Source organism: Amblyraja radiata, chromosome 37 (genome assembly GCF_010909765.2).
Source record: "Amblyraja radiata isolate CabotCenter1 chromosome 37, sAmbRad1.1.pri, whole genome shotgun sequence".
NCBI lineage: Eukaryota > Metazoa > Chordata > Chondrichthyes > Rajiformes > Rajidae > Amblyraja > Amblyraja radiata.
The window spans coordinates 14,725,040-14,749,174 of NC_045992.1; the positions used below are offsets into that span (position 1 = coordinate 14,725,040).

General features: G+C 40.2%; 1 protein-coding gene across 4 annotated transcripts in view; it reads right to left on the reverse strand.

Moving 5' to 3' along the window:
- Positions 1 to 24,135, reverse strand: part of bmpr1a (bone morphogenetic protein receptor type 1A) — a 169,267-nt gene that overhangs the window by 91,017 nt on the left and 54,115 nt on the right. For 2 of the 4 annotated variants that reach the window (XM_033012670.1, XM_033012671.1), the window contains exon 2: positions 19,591 to 19,640. The exons of the other annotated variants lie outside the window; for them this stretch is intronic. The gene's annotated coding sequence lies outside the window, so the exon portion shown is untranslated. The remainder of the gene's footprint in view (positions 1 to 19,590; positions 19,641 to 24,135) is intronic. 4 annotated transcript variants of the gene reach the window in all.

A 24,135-nucleotide genomic window follows, 5' to 3' on the forward strand; every position in this document is an offset into this window, starting at 1 on the left:
ACACATCTATGTTTTCTGATGATACAAGTTGGGTGGCAATGCGACTTGTAAGGAGGATGTAGAAAGGCTCTACCAGATATAAGTGGATGTGGATATGAAATCATTTCCTTTGGTGGAGGAGAAAAGCGATGGTGTTTATTGGAACCTGGGAGTCGTATATAGTTAGATGGAAGTTTTGTGTAGGTATAGCACACAATTAGAGAGGAAAATGGCATGTTGCCCTTTTTCTCAAGAAAATGTTAATACTTATGTCAAGTGGAATTTATTGCCATATGTACAATTACCTAGACCATGATGGAGAAGGTGAGGGCTCGCTGCTTGATGACAGTATAAAACTGGACTGTCATTGCCTGTGGCAGATTGTGTTTTCTCAGCTGCCACAGGAAGTACATCCTCAGTGGGGCCTTTTTGACTGTAGAGTCGATGGTGGCCTCCCATTTAAGGTCCTTGGAGATGATGGTTCCAAGGACAAATGACTCCACAGATGTGACTGTGGTGGTGTTGGTGATGGTGAGTGGGGAGAGGGGGAGTGGGAGCTCTCCTAAAGTCTACAATCAAAGGTGAAATTAAAATAAGTACAATATTATTATTTCAATATGATGACAAGAACTGTAAAAAATCTAAATTCAGATATTACAATTCAAAGGTTTAATCATTTGACCTAGAAGGAAGTTTAGTACATTTATTAAGTTGCTATTAAATTAAAAAAAAAATCCTAATAGTTAAACTCCAGTGCACGCACATTACAGGAATACATCAGCAGAAATGCCTATCCTTAAAAGGATTGCTCCGGTTTACACAAGTGTCAGATGGCAGATATTTGTTAGAATATTCCAGTAAACATTCACACCATGGAATGACTGTCATTCACGTATATACAGAAGGCTGGCAGTTGCTTGAGCTTGATATTTAGAGACCGGACCAAGCTTAATTAATAGGTTGACTGGTCAATTTTGGGGCACGAAGAGTTGGATAAAGTTGCAGATCAAGTTTCTGACCTCCTGCTCGATGAGAAAGCTGCATGCATATATTTGGTGTAGAAAACAGGTGGAGTAAGATAGAATTATTTCTAACATTAGACCCAACTTGTTATAGGGATTTCTGTAATTTGTGAACGTGGTCTAATAATGGTGTAACATGGTTCATATTCTTAATAATTGGAGGAATTTACTGAAATGTATTGAAATTCACGGGAAGCTTTGTTCCCTTCATTTACACGTTTCATCATGTACAATCGATCTCACCTTTCTAATATTTATCAATCCGCTGCCAAGAAAAGTAAGAAACGGCTATGACGACACAAAGATAGAGAGGAAGGAGGTTGTTAAGATGACATAAGGAGGCTACAAAGGAATCGAGGTATGTTAAGTGAATGGGCAAAGTTCTGACAAATGGTAATCTAGTGAGGGCAAAATGCAACATTTCTATTTTAGGAAATTAGCCGAATGTTATAATGTATTGCTGGTCATTCGAATACAAAATCCCAGAGCTTGTACTTCAGTTACACAAGGCATTTTGAGACCACATGTGGTAACGTTTATCTCTTTATGCAAGGACGTAAATGTGCTGGAAAGAGGTTTAATATCTGAAATTGTTGCATTGTCCAATGAGGATAGATTGGACAAGTTTGGCCTGAATTCACCAGAGTTAATAAGAGGATGAGGCAACTTGATTGAAATACATATGATTCTGATTGGGTCTTGGGAGGTTGAAGACTGGAAGGATGCTTCCTCTTGTGGGAGAGTATGGCAACACTGTAAATTAAAATTAAGGAGTCATTTATTCAACAAAGTCACTGTTTAATATTGTCATTGTTTAAAATGAAGGATTCATTTATTCAACAAAGTGATGAGATGACATAAGGAACTGCAGATGTTGATATCCTGAGCAAAATATGAAGTGTTGGAATAACTCGGCGTGTCAGGCAGTATCTGTGGAGGGAATGGACAGATGTCGTTTTGGATGGAGTCCCTTCTTCAGGCTGGTGAGGCGATTCTTTTATTTCAGAGGGTTGGATTTCCTGGGAACTCTCTACCACATAGGGCAAGAAGCAGATTTGTTGAATATTTTTAAGGCAGTGTTAAAAGGATGCCCGACAAGCAAGAGGTGAAAGAGTATCTCAGGTAGCCAGGAACGTGAAATTGAGGTTACAGTCAGACTGACAATGATCTTGTTAAACGATAGTACAGTCCTAAGGGGCCAAGTGACCTACTCTTGCTCTTAATTCATAGGTTCGTATCACAAGGCAACATACTGACAAATAGAAATAAACTGACCAGAGGACACATGCCTTCTTACTTAAATGCCAAGTGACACTGAACCAGAGCCTATTTCGTACAGACCTGAATAGTCTGGAGTTAGGTTCAATTTCCATTTACAGTTCAGTTCTAAGCCAACAGAAAATACATCACAAAAGTGATTATAGAAATGTAATGCAATAAATATGAACATTCCAGCTGCGTTATTAATATTTAATATGTTACTAGCTAGTCGCTGCAATACTGTCATCATCTAACAACAAAGAGTCTTTAAAGGGAGGAGTTTGATACCATATGATGTTGAATGGTTTTCTCATTGGGTAGTTGCATAACAAGTGTACATTTCAGTTCAGCATTGGGGAAAAATGGATGCTTATTGCCTTTGAGCCACGTGCAAACCAGAAACGCACACTATGCCTGCTACCCACATCTGTCTTTGCTGAAAATGTTTTCCAGATGGCTTTTATTTCAATGTGATTATTTCCTGGATGAAAAAGCCTGCTTTTGCTTAAGTTAGACTGGCCACATTGACTCTGTGGCTGCCAGCCTTTCCCCACTGAGATGATGTTATTTCCTGCACATTTGCATCATTTTCAGACATTAGTCCTGCTTAAAAGCTGGATAAAAACTTCACTTCAACAATTACCATTCCATATTTTCAAATATAAAGAAAATACATTAAGACAGGCTTTGAAAAACAGTTCACATCTAGAACCTCTTCATTTACACTTAAATACATTAGATTATTGATTTCAAAAGGGTTTGGTCAAGTTTAAAACATTGATTTCTTTAAAATCTGACTAAAGAATGGACAATAAAATGTCCATGGATGCTGTACACATAGGCTTCCGGAATATTTGGGAAAACCTCCCTCAAAGTACATTTTAATATTATTATTATTGTCACATATACCAAGACACAGTGAAAATCCTTGTTTGTGTGGTCTCCAGTCAAATTAGATTGTGTTCCATCCAGGCAGATCATACCTTACCCAAGTGCACTCATATATCAAGATAGTACAAAAGATTTTTTTTTTTCCCCCCCTTCAAATCATAAGGCAGTACACGGCCCTGGTGAGACCACACCTGGAGTACTGTGTGCAGTTTTGGTCTCCAAATTTGAGGAAGAACATTCTTGCTATAGAGGAAGTCCAGTGTAGGTTCACGAGGTTAATTCTTGGGATGGCGGGATTGTCATACGTTGATAGAATAGTGCGGCTGGGCTTGTATTCTCTGGAATTTTGAAGGATGAGGGGGATGTTATTGAAACATATAAGATTATTAAGGGATTGGACACGCTAGAGGCAGGAAACATGCTCCCGATATTGTGGGAGTCCAGAACCAGGGGCCACAGATTAACAAGATAGGCCATTTAGAAAGGCGGTGAGAAAAAACTTTTTTACCCAGAGTTGTGAATCTGTGGAATTCTCTACCTCAGAAGGCAGAGGAGGCCATTTCTCTGGATGCTTTCAAGAGAGTTAGATAGAGCTCTTAAAGGTAGCGGAGTCAGGGGATATGGGGAGAAGGCAGGAACTGGGTACTGAATGTGGATGATCAGCCATGATCACAGTGAATGGCTGAATGGCCTACTCCTGCACCTTTTGTCTATATACAATGTTGCAGCTGCAGGCAAAGTGCAATTTAAAAAGCGCAAGGGTTGCAGTGAGGTGGGTTGGCAGATCAAGAATTCATCTTAGTGTGTGAGCAGAACGCACAAGAGTCTAATAATGGCGGGAAAGAAGCTGTTCTTGTGTCTAGAGATACCTGCTTGAGTCTTGTGGTAGGAGGTTGTTGGGATGGTGATGTCATTTCACTGGCCCCTCTTTCAAAACGAGCATAGAATGTATTAAACTCGTCTAAGAGATATCTGTTCTTGCCATTGATTCTGCCAGCCTTCACATTGCAGCCCATAATAGCATGCAAGCCTTGCCAAAATCCACCGGTGTGTGTGTGGTTAGACTGGGACTCTAGTATGGATTGGCATTGTCTCTTGGCCTTGATGGCTTTGCAAAGGTATTTCTTGGATTTCTATACTTTGATTTTCTGTATAGGTCAGGGTCACCCGACTTGGACTTCAATAGGGAGAGGATCCATGGTTTCTCATTGGGGGACACCCAAATTTAGTTCTATGGTACGCATTTCTATCCTCGACTGATGAATCTTATGACGACTGTGGCGTACTCATCTAGGGTGGCTGCGTGGATTTCAAACCAATTTACTAAATGCTTTGGAAACTGGCTGAATGGTAGATGTTAAGGTTCTCTGTGAAATGGAATCCCATCAAAAATGTCCATAGTGTCTCAACTTTTGTCATATTTGCTAAAGACTTAAATAACAAATAAATAAATATGTGCAGGTTTGCAGTGTGGATGGAAGCCTAAATTTACAAGACAATTTTCAAGATCCTCTTTACAAAGAGGGCAAAACTAGCACATATTCCTTCAAGCAGATGTGCCTGTTGAACTCTTTACAGTCCCAGAGATTATGGTAATCTCACAATACTGCTTGACAGGAAGTTCCTGTATTTAAAGTCAGCATGATGAAGGAGTGGAAATATATTTTTAAACAGGTTGAGAATTTGCAGATATCGCTGTTCCCACGCACCATGCAGTTGTTCCCTTGCCCTTTGAGATGGTGAGATTTGGATTTGGAAGGTGCTGTGGAAGCAGACATGTTGAATGGTTGTAGTGAATGTATTTTGCAACGGGTAGACAAGGTACGCAGAGAACCCGTTGGCACAAGGAATAATTGTTTAAATGGAGTACTTGTCAAGTGTATTTTCTTTTCTGGATGGCAATGAACTGCAATGCCAGGATAGCATTGAAGAGCTGCGTTCATTTAAAGAACCACTATTCTGGAACCCATGAAATCCATATCTAACAAAACAAATACTGCAAGTTTTTTTTGAAAAAGGCATTGTTAGGGTTTGCAGAGAAGGCCTACAAGAAGAAAAGCTTACATTATAAAGGATAGAGAAGCTCAACTGCTATAATTAGCAAAGAGAAAGTTGAAGTGAGCTGTGAGGTTGATGATGGTGACCTCATTGTCCATGAGGTTTTTTAGAATCTGATATTATTCTTGCCCCATAGCCACATAGCTCATGATAGCTGCTAGCATAGCCCATAGCAATATTCTCCAGGCAATGACAACACTACCTCTTGACTCTATGCCTGAAGTGATGTCTTGAGATGATACTGAATCATTTTGCACATTGATTGGAACAATGCTCACATACGTTCACATCCAGTTTTGTCCTCCAACTTCCAAAGGTAAATTGAAATATTGGTTTAAGCTGGTGTTTTGAACTGATTTTTGTGTAACAAAAACTTGTTTTTGGTCAGGAATTCAGCATTTAATTCCTATCATACTCAGTACAAAAACCAATCAGTTGATTTGCTGGGCCCTTGACAAAGGTGCCCCAACTAAACAAATCTAAGCTAATTCCCTTTGCCTGCATTTGGCCCATATCCCTCAAAGTCTTTCCCATCTATGCACCTGTCCAATAGTACCTGCCTGAACCATCTCCTCAGGAAACAATCCTCTGAGTGAGCAATGAGGTACCTGGACCCTGCAACTCAATCAAATGTTCAAGAGACATGTGACTCCCATTTGGCAGTCTCTTCTCAGGCCTGACCAGAACAGCAAAGTTTTCTATGTGAATGACTGGTGCAAATCACCAGCCTTGGAATCTCTAGATAGGGTCATCATATGTGGAATTCAAATGTACACGAGACAAACCACGAGGCTGCACATGGAAGTATAGTAAGACAGATCAAAACTAAATTAATTTAATAATGCATTAATTTTAGAATATCCAGTCATCCAAGAGGAGCCACTCAAATAATTCAGAACCAGAATGTTACACATACAGAACACGTTTGCTGAACAGAATAATTAAATTGAATCCAGAAAGGGGTTACTAGTTGAAAAATTACTGGTGAAGCTTGTGTTCAGAGTTAATATGGAACTAGTATTGAAATTGCAGATCAAAGGGGTCACCAAGCAAAAACAGAATAGGTTACAAAATACAAACTCACTAAACGAAATTGAATTTAAAGTAGCCTTTACAAGTTAGATTGACAAAATGATTTAAGACAATGAACTTTGTTCAATTAATATGGCACTGGCATAGAAATTAAGAGTTCAAAGGAAGTTAAATAAAACACAATCAAATAGAAACCTACTATTGTTTTCTTTAATCAATAACTTAGAAGTAACAAGATTTGAATGCTTCCAATAATTAAAAGGAACACATATTAAAATTGCTTGATATTTTAAGTTTTGACAGGAGGCAATTTTTAAGTTGAATTGGTACCAAGTACTGTATTGATTCATTACAGTGTTTTTCATCCTCCAATCTAAAGGCTCCTATGCCCTGCTGTACTTCACTAAAGCCATCTAGTTATGGTGCATGCTGCTATGCCGATAGTGTTAATCACACGCTCATACAGCAAAGTATCACCACAGCTAGTTATGGAAGGATGTCCCTGAAGGTCAGTTTCAGGCAAGCTGCGGCAACTTTATGTGCTGTTCGTACCGAGAAGCGGGTTTGAGGGTTGCACCCTGGCTAGTATAGAGAGTGTATTCTCTGCTTGGGTCTCTCTTAACCTTCTACAATACAATACAATACAATACAATACCATTTATTTGTCATTTGAACCTCACATGAAGTTCAAACTAAATTTGGTTTCTGCAGTCATACAACAAGAAAAGAACCAAGACACACACCAACACAATCCACACAAACATCCATCACAGCGACTCTCCTCCTCACTGTGATGGAAGGCAAAGTCTTGTCTCTCCCCAGCTCTCCATTCTTCTCCCGATGTCAAAGTCAAAGCCCCCGGCGGGCCCCAGAAAGTCCCGCGGCCACTTAAAGCCGCGCCAGGCGATGCAAGGCCCTGCTCCGGGTCCCGACACTGGAGCCCCAGGCGGGCGCTAGCAAGTCCCGCGGCTGTTTAAGCCGCGCCGGGCGATGTAAGGCCCCGCTCCAGGTCACCTTCAACCCTGGGCGGGAGAAGTCGCCGTTGCCCCTGTGAGTAATGAAGGCTGCTTTCTCTCTATATTACCACTGAAATACCCAAGGAAAACTGCTCAGGAAAAGGGGGAGAGGTGGAGATTGCTGTTTCCATTGCTTCCAAGAGAGGATGATGAAAGATATCATAGGATCCAGGTGATCAGGCAACACTTGGAGATGTGCTGCCAGTTCCCAGCAATGGATCACACTGAACATACTGGCCAGGATGCAGTACCGAGCCCCACACGTTAGCATTGAGCGATCGCATGCTCACAGTGGACCAGTGAATGCCAGTCCTCAGAGGTCACTGGTGCACACCAAGCCATGGGGCAACTCACTGCTTGAATGGTGTCAGGATGCATAGTACAAAAGGTTGGAGGTCAGGTCCCTGGCACAGCAATTGGAGTGGAGTCTGGAACTGCACCTTTGTCTGCATAATGCTATAATTATTGCTTCCAGCACCGATTAGTGTGCTTGTTCCAGGAAACACATCCTGAATGTTATGTGAGGTGCTAGTGCACAGTGTACCAACATTTTTTTTAAATGGGACAAAAACAACACCAAGCTATGTAATAAGGAATCAGACACCCTGCCGATTTGTAGCATGTGCAGATTTTTGTTTGAACAGCTCAATCTCCCACTGGAAATAAGTGGGAGACTTAAGGCAGTCATACAGCACGGAAACAGCCTCCTTCGGTCCAATTTTCACATACCATCAAAGATCCTCCACTTACACATCCCATCTGCCAGTGTTTGGCCCATAACCCTTTAAACCTCGCCTATCTATGTACCTGTCCAAATGGCTTTTAAACGTTGCTATAGTACCTATCTCAACGACCTCCGCTGGCAGTTTGTTCCATTTACCTACCACTCTCTTTGTGAAAAAGTTGCTCCTCAGGTTCCTATTAAATCTTTCCCCTCTCACCTTAAGCCTATGTCCCCAAGTTTTTTTATCACTGATTCCGGGTAAAAGACTGTGCATTTATCCCATCTACTCTCCTCATGATCTCATAGACCTCACCTTCTAGCACTCAGATGCAACTTTCAAGAGCATCTGACAGGGATCACAAATTTTGATTCCTGAAGGAAACAAACTGCAAAACACATACACCAACATTACAAACTTACGATGGACTTTCATTGTAGAAGAAAGAGACCCAGAGATGCAAATAAATTGTTCCCTGAAAGTAGCAACCCGGCTAGAAAAGGTGGTGAAGAAGGGAGATGGCACACTCTCATACAGGACATTGAGTTAAAGAGGTTGAGCATTATGTTTCAGCTGGAAAAGAATATTATGTGCAGTTCTGATCACCACAATAGTTAGATGAGGATGAAAATGATTAATCTGGAGTGCGAGCAGAAAAAATTCACAAGGACGTAACCGGGAGTGGAGGCCTTGAGTTACCAGGAGAGGCTGGAAGGAGGATGGGTTTATCAAATTATGAGAGGAAAGACAAGGTGGACGATCACAGGCTTTTCCCCAGGGTATGGGAGTCTACCAACTTGAGGGCATAGGTTTAAGGTGAGACAAGAGAGTTTTCAATGGGTCCTAAGGGACATGTGGAACAAGCTGCCAGAGAAAATAGTAGAGGCAGATAAAATGACAATGTTTAAAAGACATTTGGACAGGTTCATGGGTAGAAACGTTGGGGGATATGGGCCAAATGCTGGCAAATGGCGCAAGTTCAGGAAGGTTGGCATGGCTAGATTGTGCCGAAGGGACCATTTCCATGCTGTTTAACACTGACCCTGAACTGCAATCCATTTAAAGTTAATATAACAGTGCAGTGCAGATGCAGATGCATATTGGGGAAACGGAATCTCATTTGTAAACAAGAAACCATTTAACCAAAATATGTTCATACCTCTAAATGAACCCTACTTAAAATCAGTCACAAAATGTTAGAGTAACTCAGTGGGTCAGACAGCAGCTCGGAAAGTCATAAATAGGCGAAGTATTGGGTTTGGGCCATTCTTCAGAATGATTGTAATGGGGGGGGGGGGGGGGGGGGAGAAAGCTGGGCGCAGGAGAAAGCCAGGCAAATGATAGGTAGATAGAGGTGAGGAGTTTGTGATTGGGAGATAGTTGGACAAAGGCCAAAGACCAAAAGCCAAAAGGTTGTGAGATAAGGAGCGAAAAGGTGTGAAATGTAAAGCCAAGGGAAGGGATATTGCAGGAAGAGGAGGGGAGAGGGGTTGAGAGTGGGGGGAACTGGTACCTGTTGGACCCTTGTACCTACTTAGTCAATTTGGGGGTGTGGTGGAGCTGATCCAAAATGAGCAAGACTTTTTTTAATTACATAAAATTAATCCCAAATGTAATCTTGGTAATAATGTCGATGTGAGAAATGTTCTTCTGATGCCATGACTACGGCAGGTTAGCTACCATAAATTGAGATCATTTACTCTGCAAATGTTACGATCTGGAACTAACCATGGCAAATAACAGGGTAGTTTTCAACTTTCCACATGTACATAAAACTGACCACCAAATAAATATAAATAATTGTACAGTGGGTGGGGGAGTCGGGGATTGGGTTTGGCGAAGGGATGGAAACTAATGAGAACGCTCCGAGACCTCGCATCGATTTGATAGGCTTTCCTCTATGTCATATAAAAAATGAAGGCAATGCTCAATAGTTGTTTTATCACAAAAACTAGAAGTAGTTTAATACACAAGTATTAGTATTCTACCTCATTGATCCAAATTTGCACTAAAATCGTTAAACAGTTAGTCGAAGAGAAAATAAATTCCTTGGCTCCTAACCAGAACAGTAAGCAATTGGTTGTCAACATTAAACCTGCATATAAAAGGAAAAGTTTGATCGAAATTGTTGAAAGATCACATTAACTATCATGAGGTAGACAACAAAGCTGGAGAAACTCAGCAGGTGAGGCAGCATCTATGGAGCGAAGGAATAGGCGACGTTTCGGGTCGAGAAGAAGGGTCTCGACCCGAAACATCGCCTACTTCTTCGCTCCATAGATGCTGCCTCACCCGCTGAGTTTCTCCAGCTTTTTTGTCTACCTTCGATTTTCCACCATCTGCAGTTCTTTCTTAAACACTAACTATCCTGAGATCTGTTGTTTGATTTAAATTACATTATCAGTGCCATTTTCATGCCAACATTTTAAGACCAGTAATTCGTAACTGTTAAAGGTTGCAAAATGTTAAACATTTTAAGGCGACATTGGCAGTGATTTTATATTTAATTGTTCTTATTGTTGATACGGTTGTATGCAAACATTAGCAGTTACAGAATGAAAGAACAGTTCACCAATACATTCCTTACTCTACACTGTCCACTTAAAGCCCCTGTCCCACTCTCCCGAGTTACTCACAAATTCTCCCAAGTTTTCCCCTTGATTCAAACTCGGGGAATGTCCGTAGCGAATCAGTAGGGAGTCCCTAGCAATTTCTTAGCGGCTCGTAATGCCAGCCGTAGGTACTTGGGGCATCAAGTAAGTCGGGACATTTTTTCAGCATGTTGAAAAATGTCCACGAGTAAAAAAAATAGCCCTGAGTATCTTCGGCTGGCATCTCCGAGTTTGAATCAAGGGGAAAATTCGGAAGAATTCGTGAGTAACTTGGGAAAGTGGGACAGGGGCTTTACTCACAAAAGAAATAGTGACATATGGAACCTTTACATCTTCAGTCTTCTGCCATTTAGCAAACTGATGAGAACTTGCATGAATATATGTGGATTGGCCATCTTTATATTTAATGGAATGAAACCAGGAAGTATTTCTTTATAGAGTGGAATGGAAAATTGAAAGCTTGCCCTTAATAAAACAGAAAATTGTGGGCGGGACAGTGGTGCAGCGGTAGAGTTGCTGCCTTACAGCGGCAGAGACCTGGGTTTGATCCTGGCTGTGGGTGCTGTCTGTACAGAGTTTGCATGTTCTCCCTGTGATTACGTGGGTTTCTTCAGGTGCTCCGGTTTCTCCCACACTCCAAAGACTTGCAGGTTAATTGGCTTCTATAAACTGCTTCCATGTGTAGGATAACATAGAACTAGTGTACGGGTGATCGTTGGACGGCGTGGAAACGGTGTGCCGAAGGGCTTGTTTCCATGTTGTATCTCTAAACTACAATTAAAAACTGCCAATTTAAAGATCAGTAGATGTTTATTATGCAAGAGCTGGAAATAGGATGCAGATTAATTGTAGACTATTGTGTAGTGGATTAAAAAGTTGATATCTGATTCTATCAACTACATATTGCATGTAAACGTGCAAGACTCAAAAGGGTTAACTTATCATTGAATACACAAGATCCAAACAAGTTATGTTTGTCAAGCATATTATTATTCCTGCTTTTATACTCAAAAATGTTGTTTTAATAAATTTTAAAACAAAATTTAATTTTTTCCCCCCAAACTGCATCAGTAATAGGAAGACATTAATGGTTTAAATAGAACGATAGCTTAAGGCAGAGGCCAACAATGAATGGACTTTTTAAAAACTAATTAGATGACTAAAATTAATGATGTCGACTGATGAAGAAAGCTAAGAATATCGGTAAAGTAATGTGGAATGTGAATATAGTCCAACAATTCCCAAATTCAGGGAGTCAAGACAAAATAGCAAGTTGATTGGATGAGCACACAAATATCTGTAGAAAAAGCAAAGCACTGAATGTAGTTGTATGTAAATCAGTATATTTATGGGTAAAAGCAGAATGAAATCTATCATTAAGAGGAGAATAAAGGAATATCGTGACCTGAGAACATGACAAGCAAAGCTGCAGCTAAAAACGGCCTTTGACAGAAAAGTTGAATTCTTGGCTTTCTATAGTTCGTGAAAACAGAAACAAAGTTATGACTGTGTAAGTTATGACTGTGTAAAAGTGTCTGTCTGTGTGTCTGTCTGTCCGTGTGTGTGTGCTCGTGTGTGTGTGTGCTCGCGTGTGCGCGTCTGCGTGTGTGTGCGTCTGCATGCATACCAGTTAAAACAAAAATCAATTAAAATATTATTCAACAAAATTACAAATGGTCGCCTCTAATTTAAGATCAGCAAAAAATCAAGGTTGAGAAGAATTAATGTACACATAATATATTAAATAAACATAGTAATACATTCCTCTTATTATCAGAACAAGGAATGTACTACTGTGAGTGGCCATTGAAGCCAAGTTGAGAAAATGTTTCAAAGAAAGTTAGATAACTGAGATAAAAGTAATTGTTTACGATTCATTTTAATACCAGGCTGGCACTACCACTTACCTGGGCCCATACCGATTTGTGCCCACTGTCAAAAAGCTCACCTTAATCTGATAATCAGAAGCAGGATGATGGGAAACATGAATATATTTCGACATTTCCCAAATGACTTAATGAGAATGAGAGGAAGTGCCCTAATATCAGTCAACTCAGTAGAGAATGGGAAACAAAGTCAGACAAGGGTACATTTTATGGAAAGTATCAGACTTTCTTTTTAAATCTTAAGACAGAGCATTATGTGTGGGAAGGAACTGCAGAAGCTGGTTTAAACCAAAGATAGACACAAATTGCTGGAGTAACTGAGCGGGACAGGCAACATCACTAGAACGAAGGAAACGGGTGACTTTTTGGGTCGAGACCCTTCTTCAGATTATTTATATCATTTTTACAATGGACTCTTCCCATCATGTTTCTTTACAATACGGGCCATGCTGGGGTACTGTTCACTGGAGATCTAAAGTGCTCCTGCAGTAGATGTTTGTACATTATTTATCTATAGCTTAATCATTTTTGAAAAATGATTATCTTCCCTTATCCAACTTCCCAAAATGCCAACTTTCCAACTTTGGAAGTAAAGTATTCTTGACAATTTTAGGGCACTTTAAAGAACTGTAGAGCAAATTACGTACATTTTTGAAATGTTGTTATCGAGGAACGCATATAGGAATGTATGCACGTAGCAAGCTCCCATGAGTAGGAGGATGATTAAAAACATCACCTCTTTTCTACGTTGTTGATTAGGGATACTCTTTGCCTGGACTCTGGCGGATATATCTCCGATATTTCTTCATAATAGTGCCATTAAATTATTCTGTCTGGGAGAGCAGATGCAATACAATAGATTTATTGCTTTATCCAAAGTACGTGTTAGTTCTGGGTAACCGACTTGGAATTGTCCAGGAACATGCACTTAATATTGGAAGTTTGGACTTTTCCAGGCCCCACACATCATTACGCTTGTGGGGGCTTCGTGATGGAGTTAACTTTCTCCTCTGATTCCCATACTTAATTTGAAAATGTGCTAACCATTTATCACTGCCGTAAAAGTTGACATCCGATTCTATCAACTACATATTTCATTTTATTGCAAAAGACATGCAAGACTCAATAGGGTTAACTTATCAATGAATATACAAAACCTAAAACAACAAAGAGATGCAAAAATTAGTCTGAAGAAGGGTCTCGACCTGAAACATCAGCCATTCCTTCTCTCCAGAGTTGCTGCTGCCCCGCTGAGTTACTCCAGCATTTTGTGTCTAACGTTTTGCCAAAATTGAAAGCCAGGAAGATCACGGTGGTCAGCTTCAGATGCTGCGAGGTCATCCAAATGAACAATAAGTTGCTTTACTGTAAAGGGACAGTGAGAGCAAAAATAAACCCTAATGATAGTCACAAAAATCTGGACTAACTCAGCTTTTCAGACAGCGTCTCGATGGAAAAGTAATAGGTGACGTTTCGGGTCGAGACCCCTCTTCAGAGAGTCAGGGGAAAGGGAAACAAGAAATATAGATGGTGATATACAGAGATACAGAACAAATGAATGAAAGATATGCAAAAAAAGTAAATAAAGGATAAAGGAAACAGACCATTGTTAGCTGTGGGCTGGGTGAAAACGAGTTACAGACAATGAGACTCAACAAGACGACTTTGAAACTAATACAACTTGGGTGAGGGAGGGACGCCCTCTCAAGCCCCCTTCTGATTAAGTTATTTTCAAAAACTGCACTAAAGGAGAAATGCACACATTTTCAAGGTCCATGGATGTCCTACAAAACCTAAGATTGTACTGTTAGAAATTTGCATATCTCAAGCTGCAGCACAACTTATGCTATTTTTCTTGACTGAAAGATACGCACAAGATGTCCTTTAATACCACCGTGTTTACATGTCTGCCAACTGAGCAACCTACAAACTAATTAAATTCTTCAAAAAGCTAGATATGCCTGAGGAAGGTTTTTTCTATTTGTGATGGCTGACAGGTTAGTCAGGAAGTGGTGTTAGGTAAATTGAATGGATTGAAGGCTGATAAATCCCCAGGGCCAGATAGGCTGCATCCCAGAGTACTTAAGGAAGTAGCCCCAGAAATAGTGGATGCATTAGTGATAATTTTTCAAAACTCTTTAAATTCTGGAGTAGTTCCTGAGGATTGGAGGGTAGCTAATGTAACACCACTTTTTAAAAAGGGGAGGGAGAGAGAAATTACAGACCAGTTAGTCTAACATCGGTAGTGGGGAAAATGCTAGAGTCAGTTATTAAAGATGGGATAGCAGCACATTTGGAAAGTGGTGAAATCATTAGACAAAGTCAGCATGGATTTATGAAAGGTAAATCATGTCTGTTGAATCTTATAGAATTTTTCAAGGATGTAACTAGTAGAGTGGATAAGGGAGAACCAGTGGATGTGTTATATCTGGACTTTCAGAAGGCTTTCGACAAGGTCCCACATAAGAGATTAGTATGCAAACTTAAAGTACACGGTATTGAGGGTTCAATATTGATGTGGATAGGGAACTGGCTGGCAGACAGGAAGCAAAGAGTAGGAGTTCAGAATGGCAGGCAATGACTAGGGGGGTACCGCAAGGCTCAGTGCTGGGACCCCAGCTATTTACAATATATATTAATGATTTAGACGAGGGAATTCAATGCAACATCTCCAAGTTAGCGGATGACATGAAGCTGGGGGGCAGTGTTAGCTATGAGAAGGATGCTCGGAGGCTGCAAGGTGACTTGGATAGGTTGGGTGAGTGGGCAAATGCATGGCAGGTGCAGTATAATGTGGATAAATGTGAGGTTATCCACTTTGGTGACAAGAACAGGAAAGTAGATTATTATCTGAATGGTGGCCTATTAGGAAAAGGGGAGATGCAACAAGACCTGGGTGTCATGGTACACCAGTCATTGAAAGTAGGCATGCAGGTGCAGCAGGCAGTGAAGAAAGCAAATGGTATATTAGCATTCATAGCAAAAGGATTTGAGTATAGGTGCAGGGAGGTTCTATTGCAGTTGTACAGGGCCTTGGTGAGACCACACCTGGAGTATTGTGTACAGTTTTGGTCTCCTAATCTGAGGAAAGACATTCTTGCCATAGAGGGAGTACAGAGAAGGTTCACCAAACTGATTCCTGGGATGGCAGGACTTTCATATGAGGAAAGACTGGATAGACTAGTAACTCGTTAGAATTTAGAAGATTGAGGGGGGGATCTTATAGAAACTTACAACATTCTTAAGGGGTTGGACAGGCTAGATGCAGGAAGATTGGTCCCTTATGTTGGGGAAGTCCAGAACACGGGTTTAAGGATAAGGGGGAAATCTTTTATGACCGAGATGAGAAAAAAGTTTTTCACACAGAGTGGTGAATCTGTGGAATTCTCTGCCACAGAAGGTAGTTGAGGCCAGTTCATTGACTATATTTAAGAGGGAGTTAGATGTGGCCCTTGTGGCTAAAGGGATCAGGGGGTATGGAGAGAAGGCAGGTACAGGATACAGAGTTGGATGATTAGCCATGATCATATTGAATGGGGGTGCAGGCTCAAAGGGCCGAATGGCCTACTCCTGCACCTATTTTCTATGTTTCTATTGGTTGAATACCAGGGATAAGATAATTTAACTTTTATCAACTTTTGCAATATTTAATTGAATTTAGACATGCAGCGCGGAAACAGGTCATTCGGCCCACTGAGTTCGCACTGACTAGCGATCATCGCGTGCATTAGCACTATCCTACACACTAGGGACAATTTACAATTCTTACCGAAGCCATTGAACCTAAACACTTGAACGTCTTTGGAATATGCTGGAATTAGATAGTGCACCTTCTGATTCAGAGCAGATTCATAAATTATTTTGAGCTATGGTGCAAAATAACATTTGATGTTTTACTTGCATGCTTCCAATACATAACATCATACAAAAACTGGTTGCATCATAGATAACCAGAGTATATACAGCTTATCTTTGGGAGAATGCACAAGTTTAACAGATTTCCATGAACCAAATTTGTCACTCTTTCAAGCTGTACCTTTCACTGCCAAGAAGCAATGCAGGAGGAAAATAAAACTGATCAAACCACCCTTCATAGTCTTCCCTTGATTTCTGGTCAGCAGTAATTACATGCACACACTTTCATGTTGACCAGAAAGTACAAAGATTACTTTTGAAAACTAATGCATTTTAGTTCAACATACTGCCATTCTCAAGCGTCTCTAATTCAACTCTGCAGAGGCTGATCCTTTCCTCCGCCCAGACTCTCAGTCACCAGTCCATTCTCTACTGCACCTCAAATGGTCCGTGCAATCCTGTCTTACATCACCATTAGTCATCACTTAAAAGCTTGTGCTATTTACTGCTCCATTTTTTAGCATTGTCTGAAAACAACAAAGTAGTCTCTGGAGATGCTTGCCCTGTGCTGGTTAGATGCGAGTGCTCTTAAAGTACTTTGTAATTTAAAGAATAAATTAATAAAACAATCTATATTAAGTATACATTAGGTGTATTTTATGAAACACTAGATTTAATTGCAAAGTAAATGAGCAGTTGGAGTAAACTACAATTAGTATGTACAGTGATTAGCATCGAACAAATGTAAGCAGTTTAAGTTATCTCATGAAGTTGAATCCTCACAAATAGCCCAGTGCAATACAAGAGTTATTAAAGAGAAAATTATTATTTTATCTGCAGCAATATATCATCAATTTGTATTAGATTATAGAATTTGTAAATTTGGTTGTATGAGTGCAAGAACAATAATCTCTTTCAGAATATGTATTCAACCAGATTCTCCCTCTATTTGGCAATAATATTAAACCTGTTCACTCCCAGAGGAATCAGAGATTTCTCAGCTGTTCCCCCTCCCAAATCCATATCAATAAAATTCCATTTACATGGGACTTCAATGTGAAAGAAAGCATCAAATGTGTTATAAAATAAAAATGAACATCCTGAGAGGGCGGCAGGAATTTGATCAAAAAATGTTTCATGGAGACAGGGAGAAGCAAACATCCAAGGTGGTTACTCCAGAGTGTGGGGTGGAGATAGGACTTATGGGGAAAACATGACCGTGTAAGAGTTGATGGAAGAGTGTTGTGGGAGGAGACGTGAAACTTGGTAGAGTTTCAGGGACATAAACAGCCTTTGCTTTGACAATTATCTGCGAAATATAAAATGGACTCAAGATTATTTTTACTTGAAACTAAATGTTTTAAGCCCATTTCATCTTTAATGACTCATCATTAATGGCTAAAATGCAAAGTTTGATTCAACCCCAATGACTCAATCAAATAGCTAGTATTGTTGCTGATTGACAAAAGCAGATTGAGTTTCCTGGTCAATACTGCATCAAATAATACTACATTTCTTCAGAAGAAGGGTTTCGGCCCGAAACGTTGCCTATTTCCTTCGCTCCATAGATGCTGCTGCACCCGCTGAGTTTCACCAGCATTTTTGTGTACCTACATTTCTTCAGGTTGTACTATTAAATTATCTTTAAGAAGAAATAGTGGCTAATTAAACAAAACCGTTTTCCAACCAGCAATAGTGAGGAGAAACAGTTCTACATCATATCACACCGAGCAATCCATTGATCCATTATTTTCTACAATCAGAAGAAAAAAGAACAATGTAAGCATGATTTAAGTAGAGGGGAAATATCTTTGGGCTTTGTTTTGCACTATATTAGGCTCTTTATTTATTGAACTTTTCTATTTGTTTATTATGTAGGTTAATTCCCGGGATGAAAGAATAGATCGACTCGGCTTATATTCACTGGAATTTAGAAGGATGAAGAGGGGATCTTATAGAAACATATAAAATTCTTAGGGGATTGAACAGGCTAGATGCAGGAAAAATGTTTCCGATGTTGGGGGAGTCCAGAACCAGGGATCAGTGTAAGAATAAGGGATAGGCCATTTAGCACTGAGATGAGGATAAACTTTTTCACCCAGAGAGTTGTGAATCTGTGGAATTCTCTGCCACAGAAGGCAGTGGAGGTCATTTCACTTGATGATTTCCATAGATGGTTAGATATAGCTCTTAGGGCTAATGGAATCAATGGATATGGGGTGAAAGTAGGAACGGGGTACTGATTTTGAATGATCAGCCATGATCATATTGAATGGCAGTGCTGGCTTGAAGGGCCAAATGGCCTACTCCTGCACCTATTTTCCATGTTTCTATGCCTGGCCTATTTGTGATTCCACACCCAACAATATGATTGATTTTAAGCTGAGCTCAGAAACGTTTAACAAACCACTCAATTGCACTGGACTGTTCTACATTACAATTTGAAACAATACAAACATCAATTTAATTAGCAGGGAGAGGAAGGCAAACCCTGCTCTATCCACCCAGCAAAGCTGAGCTTCGTATAAATTGTGAATACGTCAAAATTGGGTAATCAGTCCAGTCTAGCATGGTCTCTCAGAATCTCAGAAATATATCCTTCAACCAACATCCCAGACTCCACCATTACCGTCTCTTGGTATATCCAAACCTACCAGCAAGAGCAACCTTCCAGAGCCAAGAGCAGTGTTATGTAGTCAGGAGTGCTGTGGGATCTTGCAAGTTTGCAACACCAAGCGTCTCCACCATCAAATCATGAGTTCGATAGAATACTCTCCATGTGCCTCCATGACCGCAATAATAACTCAAGAAATTCAGCTAGGACTATAACACCATCCATCACTAGCACACAGTATCTGTAGCATCTACAAAATGTCCTACTGTTACTTGCTGTCAGAGTAACCAGGTATCTCCCAAATGCTCAACCTTTTCCAGCAAGACAAGGTCTGCAAGTACATGGAAACATCAACTCCTGCAGGGTCCCCTCCGAGAATAACATCAGGACTTGGAAATGTATCGACAGTTCTTAATCACCGTCCATATCCAGATTACCCACCATTGTGCTGAAGATCTGTGCTCCTAGCACCATCCGCTAGGCTACTCTGCCTATAATAGTGGTGTTTGCCAAAGTCATCTATAAATTATATTCATAAAAAGAGTAATAAATCCAATATAACCATTTAATGCCGATGCGTGCTTTCGATCTTTATTAGCAAAGTGAAGAAGTAGATTGTTATCATGTCATATCAATAACTTACCAAGTAGGTAAATAGTAAATGCTGGGGATAATCAGCAGATCAGGCAGCATCTGTGGAGAGAGGGAAAAAAAAGTTAAAGTTACAGATTTACGTCTATGGAACTGATGTGCTATAATGCTGAGAACTATATTCTGCACTCTGCATCTTCCCAGATTGTACTTGAGTTTGACATGGTTGTATCAATGCATAGTGTCATCTGATCTCAGTGGATAGCATGCAAAACAAAGCTTTTCATTGTACTTTGGTACACGTGACAATAATAAACCTAAACCTAAAAATTACCTTTCACCAAAACTGACCAATCTGATATCGTTGCATTTAATAGGAGTCATGGCGTGTACAGCATAGACACGAAATAACCTTTGGGACATTACATCCGTCAAACTTTATTCCCATCTACTTTAATCATATTTGCCCACATTCACACATCTTTTATTCTTTACCTATTTCAGTGTTAGTCAAAAATGCCTTTTAAACATAATAATTTGATCTGAATTGCACCATAACCTCCATGCAACCTTCACCACTCTATCTAACTTTAAGGTTTCATGTTCAGCCCTTAAAACGGCTATGCGGCTATTTGCAAAATCAGACTCTTTCCTCGACCTTATGTTGAGAATTGCTTGAACAGTACCAGGCCACAGAGAGAGCTCAAAACAGGAATGAGATGGAGAATGGAACTAATATGTCGCTAGAAGCTCAACGTCATCTTTGTGGATCAAATGAATATATTTTGCAAAGCAGTCACCTAATCTGCATTTATTTCCAATCTAGAGATGATATTGTGAGTTTGTAGTACACTAAACTGGAGGAAGTGCTTCGCCTGAAAGGAATGTTTGGGTTGTTAATGGTGCGAGGAGAAAGGGTAAAAAGAACAAGTATTACACCTTCTGCAGTTGTAGGGAGCAAAAAAATGGAAGTGAATGTGGAGTTGGAAGAGTGAACGATCGATCGGCAGACAGATGGTCTTTTTTCCTTTATTTCAGATTTCCAGAAACAGCAGTGTTTGGTATTCACAATATCAGCCTTGATTTTGTTTTCTACTCTTTGTTCTGATCCGCCACTTCCCACCTCCGTCGCCTCCATACAGACCAACTTTGATAAACAAGCCTTCACGATCCTCTCTCAACCAACACTACTCTCATGATTTGTCTCATTTAGCCTCTTGGTCTCCACCCTATTACAGACATTCCTTTTGTTCTCTATACCAGTGATTCCCAACCTGGGGCCATATGGGGGCCATGGCAAATTTCAGGGGGGCCACAGGTTCAATGAAGGGGGCCACTTTTTTTCTGCTAATAATGTCAAGGGGGGGCCACAGAAAAATTAAAGAACCCAAGAGGGCCATGAACTAAAAAAGGTTGGGAACCACTGCTCTATACCCCTCCCTCTCCCAACCACCTAAAACTAACTTTGAAATTGGTCCACACCAAATGTCAAACATAAGCTTATGTGTCGGTTATATTAAGGTTCTGCCAATTCCCCATTACCCTGGCTCAACAGAATATACATTAGACCATATTCTGTCTTGTTCTTTTCTCTTTTTGAAGTTGAATCATCGCATTTAATGGAAATTGTATTTTCAATGTACTGATTTCCCCTTTGTTAAAATCTGATGGAAATTAGACTCCATTTTAGCAATGCAGGGTTAAGGAGTCATACTGACTACCCCAATGCAATTTATGTCCAATAACATCTATTTATAAATTGGGGTAGCTCTTTTCTAGGACTGCTCACTTTACTGAAAAACAGCAGTATTGACTCCAATTTTTCTTTACGTTTGTTCATCCGGGTTTGATGGATGTGTTTCAAATCTAGGACTTTTTAGTCCAGACTCCTGACACATCGTGACCTAATTACTTGGACCAACAGCACTCATCTCAATATTTGCATGTGTTTGGAATATAAAGCCATAGAGTAAAGCTGGAAAACAAGCTTTTCATTCATGTACAAATCCATATGACAGTCGAAGTAACCTGTCACTCCAGGAAAAGGATACAGTACAAAGCAAAGATCATCTTTGGTACAAAGTGAGCTAGAAATCACTAAGATAGAGCAGTTAAAGTAATTGGGACACTTTACATGAAAGTTTTTAAGAACATAGACTATTTGATGCAGGGGATAGTCGAGGCAATCAGTTACGCCTTCTATAGGAGCTGGGCAGTTATTTGAAACTTCAGAAATGTACAATACTATAGGTGAGAAAAAGAGTTGAGATCAGTGCTCAAAAGGCTTTCTTAAAAGAGCAGATTTTCTCTTTATTTCAAAAAGATTCTCATCCCATGAATGAAGCAAGCCAGCCTGGTCCTGTTTTACCTAAGGGGGTGTGTCCAGTAGAGGGAAAATATCATGGTTACATTTCCCCATTGTGTAAAGAAAAGTAGAAACACAGAACTGCAGATGCTGGTTAATACACAAAAGGACACAAAGTGCTGGAGTAACTCAGCAGGTCAGCCAGCATCTCCGGAGAACAACCTCTGACCGTTACTCTCTCCACAGCTATTTGATGCTCATTGCTGATTTGACACTGACCCATTTTGACTTTTGAACTCCCCGTAAAGGCTGCTCTTGCCTCACTAAACCCATTTCTTCCTACCTTAAATTCATCCTTCACACTGGCTCTAGTGTTTTCCCACTTACATACGATGCATACACCTTCACCACTTTGATTGTTATCAATTCCCTGAACGTTTTTCCATCTCTTCATAGAACGAGGATCTGTGAAGAGGGTCTGGAGAATAATGCAAGGGTCCTGTTCACGGTTCATCATGAAACAGAAGACTCTCTGGTTTACGGTCTGTTCCCGGGGACAAATTGAGATAGGCATCAAATGCTGCTGGAAGATTATCAACTTGGTTAAAGACCCTCTCTGAACTTGGTGGTCTCTCAACTAATCCATTCCAGACTGTAGGAGTACATGCTGAGGGACCCACTGAACCATGGTTGAGTCAACACCAAGGGTCTGTGGGGAGGATCGGAGTCTAGGGTCCGCCCACTGCTGAATATTGAGGGGCAGAGTCCGGTGGGGACACCCTCAAACAAGGGAAGGGATATCACCCCAGAGGACCACGAGTGGCAAGGGTGTTTTGTTTAAAGATAGGTGCAAACACTACTGAATATGACACTATTGAATGCCATATAGTGCAAGGTGATTTTGAGAATGAGTGAAAAGATTTTGCAGTTTTCGATTTTGATTATATTTTTTATTCTTTTATTGAATAAACCATTGTCTTCATTTGATCTACCTGTTTGATGTAGTGTACGTGACTTCATACTCAAAGCTATTCTCAGCTGCCTTCTGAAAAGTACTCATTTGTATCTTATACCCACATCAACTGAAAAAGAATGGAACTTGCTCAACATTCCAGCTTTTGCATTTCCTTGTGCCTACTATCCACTGTAACTGGGTCCACTATACATCAACACCCATAGCATTATATATTTACGCTAACAACCCAGATCCCTCCATCAGTATCTTTTTATTGTTAAGACACAACATAAACAATGGCAGCAAGTGAATTACACTCGAGACATAGTGGCCAAGGATGTACACAACATGACACACAAAATGCTGGAGTAACTCAGCGGGACAGGCAGCATCTCTGGAGTTTAAGAAGGAACTGCAGATGCTGGAAAACCGAAGGTAGACAAAAGTGCTGGAGAAACTCAGCAGGTGCAGCAGCATCTGTGGAGCGAAGAAAATAGGCAACATTTCGGGCCAAAACCCTTCTTCAGACCTTCTTCAAGAAGGGTTTCGGCCTATTTCCTTCGCTCCATAGATGCTGCTGTACCCGCTGAGTTTCTCCAACACTTTTGTCTACCAGCATCTCTGGAGAGAAGGAATGGGTGACGTTTCAGAGTCTGAAGGAGGGTCTTGACCCAAAACATTTCTGATAAGCCAGATCTGTATTATGTTCCATTCTACTGCTGATCTGCAGCCTTGTTTTCTATCCAGCACTTCAGTCTCCTGATCACTCACCTTATTCCTTTTCGACAGACATTTAAGTACATTAACACACATCAATGTGCACTTGGTTATCAAAGGAGATAGTTCTATTGACACAAATGTACAAATCAATATATTTTTTACATCATGGAATTCCCAAGTGTAAACATCATGAGTGTTTCCAAACATCTTCAAAAAAAAATGAACACTACCCACTCTATCATGGACGAGCAACTTTCAATTCACCCAATTCTCAGTACCAGTTACTAACTAAACAGATAAAATAAATGTCTGCATACAATCAATGGCCCAGACGTCAGGAAGGGTTTCCAAACTTGATATGACTCTCCAGAACATACCAGAACCCTCTGCCCAAATTTACAAAACAAGTCAACTGAGTTGACAGAGAAAATTGGGTTATATCTCTTTTTATTTACGTAATTATTAAACATTAGGATGTTAGAAGATATTGATTAAAGTCAATTTGCCCTACAAAATAAATCTTCCACACATTGCAACAATTATCTCATTTAATTTGAATATATGATAAATATATGTGAAGATGACCTCCATGTTACGGGAGGGGGGGGGGGGGGGGG